Here is a 10,872-nt window from a genome sequence, read left to right on the forward strand (position 1 = left end):
AAAACACAACAAAACACAAACCACCACCACCATCAAGAGCCCTTCTCACTTCTTTACAGAGAATGGGAATTTGCATACAAGATTTAGTAACTCAGAAGTGTAATAAAGAAGTTAAAAAAAAGAGACATAATGACCTCTCTACCTCAGACATTTTTCCTATTTACACATTAGTTACACATATAGAACATCTGACCACTAACCACGCTATTAATATAACTTTATAGTCAACACGAAACATGGCCTAAACCTTGTACTTGGCCAGTCAAAAGCAATAAAAAAGATACAGCTTGTTCCTGCTAACTCAAATAGGGCAATCTACTGAAATGGCATTTTTAACTGGCTTAAAAATGACTCCATAAAAGACTCTGGTTGTTAATGTGGTCTGGTATTCTGCTCCTGCGTGGAGGTGGGGAGCAAAGAGAGCAGAGCGGGCTTAGAGCAAGGCTGCTACCTTGGAACTTCAGAGCAAAAACCCTAATTTTAATGGCAGAAAATGACTGGAAAATAAAAGCTGTATAAAACAACAAATCATACTAGTGCTCTCCCAGGTCAATACATTTCACTTTTGGAAGTAAACACCAAGCAGATGTTTTATCAAGACCTCTGATGGGTACCAGCCTTGGCCACTCCAGCCTGGACTGACAGTGCACCACAGCTGGTGATCCATTTGTCAGGGCTTCTACCCAAACACCAGCTCTCCAGTGATATCAGAGACCGGGTGGGTATGGGACACAGAGCTGGGGTTGAGCTACTGTTCATGAGGGTAAACAAGAGTGCAACAGTTCACAGGGTCAGCTCTCCGCTTGTAAGTTTTTCTTGGGAAGGGACAAGATGCACGGAGAGGCTGAGCAAAAAAGGAGTAATTTTCACCAGTTGTGCTGGTGAAACTAGTTCGTGAGGAACAAAATGAGGAAGCGATTTAAAAAATGTCGATTGCAGCACTAAGAATGGTCTGTTTGCAGCCACGTTTTGCAAAATGTGCAAGGGGAAGTGAAGGGGCCTGTATTTTCCTTTAAATGCACACAGGCCCTGCATGTTAACCAGCAGCACTTACTGCAGAGCGCTCTAAGATCCCATTGAAAAAGGCAGTACAAGTGCTCTGCTGGCAAGCTGTCCAACCCTGGGAGCGTGCACATGGGTATCTGCAATAATTATGTAATTAAGACTTTATTATTTATATGACATTTAATTAAAAGTGACTTTCAGTGGCACACAAAACCATGAAAAGAAAATGACTTTAAAAGAAGGTTAAGGATGTGTGACAAACTCAGAGGAGCTATGAAAGTGACAGTTAAGGACTTGGCATGATGTGCACCTCTCCTGCACCATTATCCCTTTCTACCTTTCACTTACATGTGGGCAGAGACACCGAAGCCTGGAATCCATCTTCCATAAGCCCTGACTGCAGCAAAGGGGAGCAGCACTGTCTGAGCAAAGAGGGGTTAAACTCTGGGTAAGCATGGCAGGCTTTGGTCTGTAATCCCTTAAATAATGTAATAATAAAATCCCTTAAATAACTTCTTTTTTCCTATCCTGAACCTTCCTCCCCCTGAATCAGAGAAACTCACATGCAAATTTTTGTATTTTAAAAACAAATCACCTTATTTCAATTTAAGTCCCATCTCTACTTCCATATACAGCATGATTTTATTAATGCTGTGCGTTATCCAGGCCCCGACCTTGCAGGGTTCCATTTGATTTCTCATGTGAGAGGAATTATTCACATGTGTGTTTGTAAGACGGGCTTTAGGAGAAGATGAAAATATAACTGCCAAAAGAGAAGCTGAGGAATACTCAGGGAGCCAGCTCTGAGGGAGCCCCGTGCCTGTCCTGCACGTGACGTAGGATGGGTGCTTGGCTAGTGTCCCTCCCAGAGGTAGGAGTCTGCTATGTGCAGTGATCACAAAAGCTCCTGCAGTTGGAAAATTCCTTCAGATGACCTTCCAAAGGGGAACAAGATGACAAAATGACCTCTAAGTCACGGTTAAATCTGACCATCCCAAAAGCTCATTTGTTTTTTTGAAGAGTAAGCAAACTTTTGAAAGCCCTTGTACAAGTTTTACTGCAGTCCTGCAGCCTTACCCTTGACAACAGGTAATGACCAACAATAAGCTAATTCTAAGAAACTTGGGGGGCAGGGAAGGAGGAAAGGGAGTTAGTTTTTATTACTTTTAAATGAGTGTTTGATACATCATGTTGGTTCCTCTGATTAATGTTCACAGCAAAGTCAGCCATTGGAGTTGTAATGTTTCTGCAAGCTTCCCTACAGCAAAGCTTAGCCATTAATTCAGTGGCATATGTCAGCTCAGCAGAGCAAGGTCACTCTTCTCTTTCAAGGGGAACCTTTTTAGAAATAATAAAACTGACAGAAAGTTCTTTTTTGCATGCTTTATGTCACCTGAGGTTGAGTGCTGCAGTTAATATCACAGAGCTTATAAACATTCCCATCTTCAGCAGACTCCAGCCCCACTGGGCTCTTGGAACCTAAACTTTTTTTTTTTTTTTGAGTAATATAGCGACAGCTTTATGTGAGGCAGATATACAGTATATAATCCTAAATGAGTAAAAATGAGTAAAAAATGAACAAATCTTTTCTTAGGTTCTTTAGAGGAGAAATTTTGGAAGTCACTAAGAGACTGCTGATACTGCAGTATAGATTTAGGATGCTAGCGCTTAGAGGAAAAGATTAAGGACTTTGACAGTTAGGCTCCATGAATGCTTGCACCTTTGGCTAAAAGGGGGGAAATTTTGAAATGTTTCTGGTCCAGTCTCTTTCCATTTCATTGTCAACTGATGCTGCCAGCTGGAAATTTGTATAGGCATGTAATGTAAAGGAGAACACAAAGTTAATTGATGTGTTTACGGAATCATTTTGAACTTGCAAGTAAATAAAGATATTTTAGTCATCTGTTACGACCACTAATTGCAACTTGAACTTATTTATCGGTATACATGTATTATGAGACATGAGAAACAAACTAACTACTGAAGAATAAGATCCCAACAATAGGTCAACTTCTACCCCCTCATTATCTCCCTTCAGACATCCTGACTACACTTGATTAATGAACCCATAGTGAGATTAGCTGAAATTACCTTAATGGAGATGCAGTGCAGTGGAGAAGCAAAACATAGTGTAGTATCTATCATCAGTCACTGTGAATTTTATGTTTCATCAAAACTATATGTCCATTTATTTATATTAGTTTTATCTTGGAGAACAATTAAAATCAGAGAAAAGACTTTTCTCATTACAGTGGGTTACCTTTTGACTCTTTTAAAATGATGACCAGTGTCACCAATTTTTTTTTCCCTTCATATAACCTCCCTTGTCAGAAGGCTGAACTCCAGTGTTGGCTTATTGCCATCAATTGGCCAAAGTTATTTTTATTGTCCACTTGAATAAAGTACGATTAGCATTTCATTACAGCCTCACAGGCTTTAAAAACTAGACAAGCTTGCAGAAAATATGCTTGGGAATCTGTGGCATGCTTATTAGAATTTTGAGTGTAAATAAATTCTTTGTTGTTGTTATTTTAAACCAGTAAGTAAGCTGAAAAACTGTTTCCAACTCAGATTTTTCTATTGATTTAGCATTGTCTTAGTGTACAAGATACATAGATTCTGGGTATTCTTTGTAGTGCAAGTTCTATCACTGCAGTCCTGGTGTAGGTAAAAATGTCTAGTCTCTCAAGGCGAGATAGCATCATGATTTTGTTCAGGTAATTTTCATGCCAGATAGGAATGAATGCAATCAACAGCTCATTGCGAGCACTGGTTATGGCAAATAGTACTCATCTAGTATCATCAATTCCCCTTTCTCTATTTGATTATCTCTGTTGGGTGTATCTGGCAGTTGGGTGATTGTGAGCACAGCTCAGTGGAAAACGGAAATTTCATTACATAAAAACAAATCCACCAAACATTTGGAGTGGTTTTTTGTTGTTGTTGTTGTTGTTTGTTTGTTTGTTTTTCTTTTCATTCTGATGCGGGTCAAAATTAAGGCTAAGCTTCTGCACCTTCTAGGAAAACCATGCATAGTTGAGAGATACTAACCAAGGCACAGATAGCAGCAAAGGCTTTGTGGGGTTATATGAAGTCAATTCAAAGCTATGCTTGAAATCCTCTGCAAATCTAGCCTATCACTAGAAAGTAAAGTGGATTGCATTAGCTACAAGGTTGCAAGCTTTCATGAATGGTAGGAATGTCTACTTTTCTCCATTCCTTCAGACAATAACCAAAATCCCAAACAAACAGTTTTCAAATGTTTTACCAATGTAGACACAATTAGCAAGAGACAGTAATCAAGTAAATATAAATTCCATTAGAGAGAAAAAGAAAATCATGGAAATTCAACCAACAATGTCAGCAGAGCCTTGCCAGGTACTTGTGGATAGAGCTGAATGACCTTTCTGTCACCATCAGTCATTTCAAGCACTCACTACACAGTCTCTGAGCTGTTCATACATCACTGAACCATATCCCCTTTTCAGCTTTGTGAAGCAGTTGTTGGAGTTAACATATGATCTTTAAAAAGAGGCAGACACACAGAAGAATGAGAGAAATAGTGCAGCTGTGGAAAATGAAAGCAGTCCATGAGTGGTAATACTCAAGATCCTTTTTGGACAGGTGAAGGCAGCAGAGAGTCAAGCTTTGTAAACTCATTCAGCTGTCCTGGTTACTTTGTCATCTCATCTTCACCCATCTGTGTTTGGCTGTGCTGCCAAAGCGAAGCTGATTTCTTTATCTTATTACCACAGGCTGACAGTTACAAAGATCCATCTCAAACACAACAGCAGAGGGAAAGTATGAGACAGCACCATAGCTTTTCCATGCTTTTCTCATCGAGCAATGCTCCTACAGAGCTTTTCTTATCCCTGAAGAAGCCATTAGAAACCCAGCAGGAAAACCTAAGCTAATATAGTATTGGCCCCAGCTCTTGCTTGTCTGTGAACATACCCGAAGGCACAGCCAACTTACCACACCTTCTGAATGTAATCAGCATGACCAAGTAGAGGAGCTCACCACTTCCTACAGTTCTCACTAAGTAACCTTTTAGCATCTTATGGAAATCAAGTGTGGGGTTACTTGGTTGTTCTTGTGAAGACAATAGATTAAGACATAAAAGGTTAGAAAAAGGGCTAAGACTCCATTCAAAAGATCTAAAGGTGCAAACATTAGATGGATCACTTGATTTTTTTCTCAGAGAAGGGCTTCCTTGTTGGTCTCAAAGCTAGTGATGAAAGATCTTTCACTGTCAGTAGATCCAAACCAAATAAAAAGTGACAGTATGGTGCATAATACATATAGTCAAAGAAGCAGCTTCACAGAAGTAGTTCAAAATCTCCAGACATTTTCAGAACTGGAATTGCAGCCTCAAGTTTGAGGAAAAAAAAAATAAGAAAGAAGACTATGCACATCCACTGTGCCAGTACAATAAGATATAAACAGCTAAAATTGCATGAGCAAGCAAATACAGAAAAGATTTCACTTGGGAAAAAGGTAAGAAATCTTTCATCCTCCTCTGGAGTACCAAAACACACGCACACAAATTCCTTCCTTCATGAAGTACAAGCAAAGGTTTCCATTATGATGGTTCTGAGGACATGTGACTTGCTAAATATGCAGAGCATGTATAATCTGTAGCTTGGTATCAAGCAGAAAAATGACTAGAGCAAAACCACTGACATTGCTAATTTGTGGAAATGAGTAAAACTACTTCTAACTACTGAAGTAAATCCACTGTCACTCTCATAAGCTTTCAGAAGATAAAAGTTAAGGGATATTGTGATTTCAGAGGCCCAGAAGACTTTTATTTTTATTTCCTGGAGTGGGTGAGAACTCCTGTAGTGAGAACTATTGGTGATAGGTGGATGGTTGGACTGGATGATCTTGTAGGTCTTTTCCAACCTTGGTGTTTCTATGATTCTGTATTGCCAGAGATTTTCACAGCAAGGGGTTGATTCTTCTGGCTTAAGTGTTTGTAGCCACCCATAAATAGCTTAGACCTGCAGCTTTACAATTACTTCAGTGTGGACTTATACAAAACACAGATTTCTAGAAGTGTTGAAACCTACAAAGAACTTTAGGCCACATCCTCTAGCCTGCCCTTACACAGCTACTGCTTTTTACAAGCGATGATGGGTATCCTGGACAGTGTTTCATTTAGAGTACTTTGTGTTTCCTAGAAACACAGTACTGAAGCAATCAAATGCTCAATAAAGATAATTAAAGAATTAGAAGAGAACTAATACTGATTTATATCACCTTGGTGTTTGTCCCACCACACTTATCAGAGAGTACAGTCACAGCTATTGTGATCGAGTTTCCAGGAATGTGTGGAGAATGAAATTTGGACAAACTTCTTAAAATGCTATTGCTTGGTTGGAAAAAAAAAAAAAGAACTGATAGTGCTTTTCACTATAAGCAAATTTCACATTATAGGTGCCATAGTAAGGCAACTCTGCCACAAAAGAGGCCAGGATGAGAACAGGCCAAAGATGCCTTTTCTATTATTTTATATGAGAGCTACTCAATAATTGCATGAGTCCTAAAGGAACCTTTATGTTGATCTGAGCATCAAAATATGGTTTGTATATCCTAATCAGCCTCCTGGCAAAGGGGAGAGAGATGGCTGTTGTTTCACCACAAAAAACCTGGACCCTTACTTAATGTTTACTGAGAAAATCAAATTCCAGGAATTTCAAACTCTTATTAGAAGAGATATACTAATGTATATGTTAGGACAGAAAAGGTCTCAAAAAAAGCTTTCCATGCCTGAGCAAAGGGAAAAGATTTTTCTTTTTTCCTGATAATCAATAGTTAGAAATAAAATGTGGATATAAAGAAGGAAAAAAAGAAAACAGTTACGAGAGAAGCTGCAATATGGTTGCAGAACTTTCCACTCGTGCAAGAAAAATACCCCAAGGTTAACTCTAACCTTGTTCTTGTTTTTCCGAAGTCTGACGGAGACAGGAAACACCTTCTGACGTGTCACCTGCAATCCCTTTTTCCCCGTCTGCTCATACATGGTTATAACAGTATCAATTTTTCTTTCTCTGAACACTTCCTGAAAAAGGCCCACAGGTATTTCCACTACAAACCAGATTCTTAAAACTACTCCTCAGATGTTGTCATCTGCTTCTGCTTATCTAACAATGTTAAAATGGATTTTGACAAACACTCCTTCTTCAAGAGGCAATGGAGTAAAGACCTTTAATGACAGAACTACGTGTCATCTTTGCCTATGAGCATAAATTTGCACAGCGGGCAGTATGGTGAAAACAGCTTATCGCCTCGCATCACTGTTAGAATGAAATGCAAATGGAAACGAACATCACTTCAGTCATGGCTGTGAAAATTAGCATCTGTGACATTAGCAGTGGTTCATTTATTATACACTCCAAATTTCAGGGAGAAAGAAAAGAATTTTAAACTTGCTATATTTTCAGAAATCTGCCTGTCCTTACCTTTGAAATAAAATTAAAACCCTCAGTTTTTACCACTCAAAGATAAAACCTAGTTAATATTCATTAGCAACGAGCAATCTATTCACTGCAGATCTTGTCCTACAAAAGATATAATTATATGCTGAATTATTTTTGGCTTTTAGATTTGCTGTACCTATCTCCTATTTTCTCTTCAAGTATTTCCCAGTACAGAGTATTGCACAAGCCATCGTCTCAGAAAGCTGCACCAAAAAAACTTGCTTATAGCATTTGTCTACACTACAGACTCCAAACACAGGCAAGTGATAAACATGACTTAGATTACGAAGCCCATAGAAATCAATAGGATCCCAGCTAATTTATTCATTTACATGTTTTGGGGATCAGGCTTTCTGTGACGAATATATACAAAAGGGAAATCTGGGCCTCATTAAGTCCATGGCCAAAATGTGCATGGATTTCTGTGGAGACAAGCTTTTGTGTGAAGCTTATAAAAAGGAAAACTAATGATATGAAATACTACTAGAGAATAAGGTTGCACAGTAAATGTGTGCAGTTTACACATTTAAATTGTAAAGTGTGTAAACACAATGGAAGTAAAAATTGCCTTCCACTGGATTTGCCACTAATTTCTTATGAGGCTGAAATTAAGTTTATCACATTAGTAAGAGATTATTGATTTAATTAGAAGCTTGGACATATTTTTGCCTAAACAAAATGCACAAGCATTGACCCTGAATTGTCTTACACCAGAAGTAAGCTGAGTTCCAAGCATCAAACACATTTGGAAGCAGAATAAGGAAACAAAAATGTCTCAAACCTTTAGCATAAACATAGATCATCTGTCATGTAAAATAATGACACAAGACTTTCTTCAGTCAAGCCAGAAAAAAAAAAAAAGCACAAAATCTTATTTGCTTCAGCTTGAAGTAAAGCCAAGAAAATCATCAGGCAGTTCTCAAGTTTTCAGTGTGTGTAGGAGTTTGAAAGAGAGAGACAAAAGAAAACCTGCTGCCCAGAACATTACATTGTGTGAAGTGCGCGGTGCAGTGCAGGGATGTTTTACAGATTATTTGCACCTTTCACTCTTATTTACACCTGGTCAAAAGTGTTAAACAGTGCAAAGTGGAATGCACCCTTGCTGCAAAATGTTTTTGTTTTTGTTTTTGTTTTTTAGCATTGTTTTATTTGTACGGTGCTGCCTGAAGCACATCAGAGAGACCATGTTTAATTTCTTTGAATGTTTTTCTTACCATTTTTCTAAACCTACTTCATGCTATTCCCCAGATGCACAGAGATCTGTAGTGCCACTGGGGCAGTGAAGATACAATCCAGGTGATGTTAGGGGTCCTTGACATCTTCTGAGTGAGCCACTCTCCTCTCCCCCAGCTTTGTGAGCACTCTGGGGTAGGCTGTACCAAGCCCTGGCTGAAACACATCTGGCAGCAATATGTTGCTGCAGACCTCTCCTACCAGTGCTGCAGCAGTGCAGATGGAATACACTCTGCTCTGCCCATAGTACTCCAGCTATCAACGTGGGCACCAACTGCAAAGCTGGGTGCTCGACCTTGTGCGCATGACCTCAGCTGCCCACTGGTAACTGTGCAGCCCAGAGGGCCACACCATATAAACCGAGTCACATTCAGCTGATGGAAAAGGACAGTGATGGCTGAAGTGAAGCACCAAAAGAGAGCTGTGGTGGATGGGCCGATTGGAAGCGCTCAGCCTGCACCACGATATAAAGTCATTTCAGGACCTGGACAGACAGAGGTGGGTTAGGGAGAGGACAGGCTTGAAATAGAGAGGTTAGCCCTTTGATAAGGTTGAATTTCTTCTATTTTAGTCTGAGTATTTTTAAGCCTTGGTACTTCTCCTTTATAATTCAGCTACCTGGGCCCTCAGCTTTTGTAAAATTTGTGTGTGCAGGCCCATAGCAGTACATGGAGCTACAAGGACAAACGTCAGCAAAGGATCACAATCCTTCTGGTGCCTCTTTTGAAAACATTTATCTCCCCATTTTCTCTGGAATGACAAGTGGTGTCGATTTTTTTTGCTCACAAATGAATATTTATTTAGTTTCTGCTGCATACAGATCATATAGTAGCTATATGCACAAATACGCATACACAAAAGCTGCAAGATGAGCATAGAAATTATGAGCACGATTGCGGTGCCACAGAAATCCTTGATGTGTAAAGAAAAACTGCAACACCAGTTCTTCATGGCAATGTACAGGTATCGAAGTTTTAATAATAAACACCAAGAGTTTCAAGTCGTTTCTTTTTGCCTATGTAGCACCTAACACATCTGCAGAAGTCTCTGAAGCAACGCAATAATAAAGCAAATGCATTGCACACAGAGAACAGGCAGTTAAATATTGAGAATCTGTATTGCTCCACTAGCCACCTTTCCACCACTAGCAGTGGCTTTGTACAGGGACAGAGAATTGTCTGGGATAAGGTTTCAGCATCAGCTTTACATGGTATTCTTCCATCTTTATCAAAAGGCATAACTGTATGCCAGATACTGTTCATGGGCATTAAGTAATTTCACATTAGAAAACAATACAAGCAGGAGGATTAAAAATAAAATCTAGGTGTAACACTTGAATAATGCACAGAACTTCCCACAAATGTGATAGAGACCAATGGTCACTATCAGCAAAACTCAGCTGCCTAAAAAGATATTTTGGTTGTTCTGTTCGCAGGTCTCTGGCAGCAATACAGATTTTCACTGAATAATCTAGACTGATGACTTTCTCCTTTATTATATCCAGGACAGCCACCTAAAGATGAGATGAGACAGCCCAAGACCTCCACACTGATGATGACATCCCTCCCTGTGCGTACAAGAAGACGTCAAATACTGCCTACGCAGAACAGTGGTAGCCAGGAAACCATCCAGGGGCACCACTTGTGAAATTTTGTAATTTCTGTTTGGAGGTGAAGACTTGCACCCCATGTTACTCAATTCTGTATTGAGCAAGTTAGGTATTTGCATTGCTTACACATGCATATTTCAAAACATGCTGCAAAATTTCTCTTCTATGGGAGGGGGAAACTGTCTCCTCCCATGACATTTCTGTCAATAGCACATTCAGCAAAAGATTGTAATTGTGGAAAGTTTACAGAATTCTGTGCAAAAATGGGACTACAGTAGGTGAAGTGTTTCAAAGTACGTTACTAAGGCAGAAAGAAATCCTGATCTGCTTCACCAAAACCTTGCATTTTTTTGCATAAGAATTTACAAGAAGTCTAAGTCAGTCCAACAAAATCATGCAAGTCTGACAATCAGTCAAGTGTTTAGACTCTTTTTATCCCTGCTTTATACACACAGTGAATCAATATATATATATATGTACACCATATTCACAGAATTTATATTCACATAGATTCACAGGTTTGAGAAGCCATAACACTAGCAT

The 10,872-nt window shown here is 39.2% G+C and overlaps 1 protein-coding gene across 1 annotated transcript in view; it reads right to left on the reverse strand.

Annotated features, from left to right (window-relative positions):
• SAMSN1 (SAM domain, SH3 domain and nuclear localization signals 1) overlaps nt 1-10,872 on the reverse strand; it is a 33,091-nt gene that overhangs the window by 20,999 nt on the left and 1,220 nt on the right. The gene's annotated exons all lie outside the window — the stretch shown is intronic.

The sequence above is a fragment of the Meleagris gallopavo genome, chromosome 1, assembly GCF_000146605.3.
Source record: "Meleagris gallopavo isolate NT-WF06-2002-E0010 breed Aviagen turkey brand Nicholas breeding stock chromosome 1, Turkey_5.1, whole genome shotgun sequence".
NCBI classification, from domain to species: domain Eukaryota; kingdom Metazoa; phylum Chordata; class Aves; order Galliformes; family Phasianidae; genus Meleagris; species Meleagris gallopavo.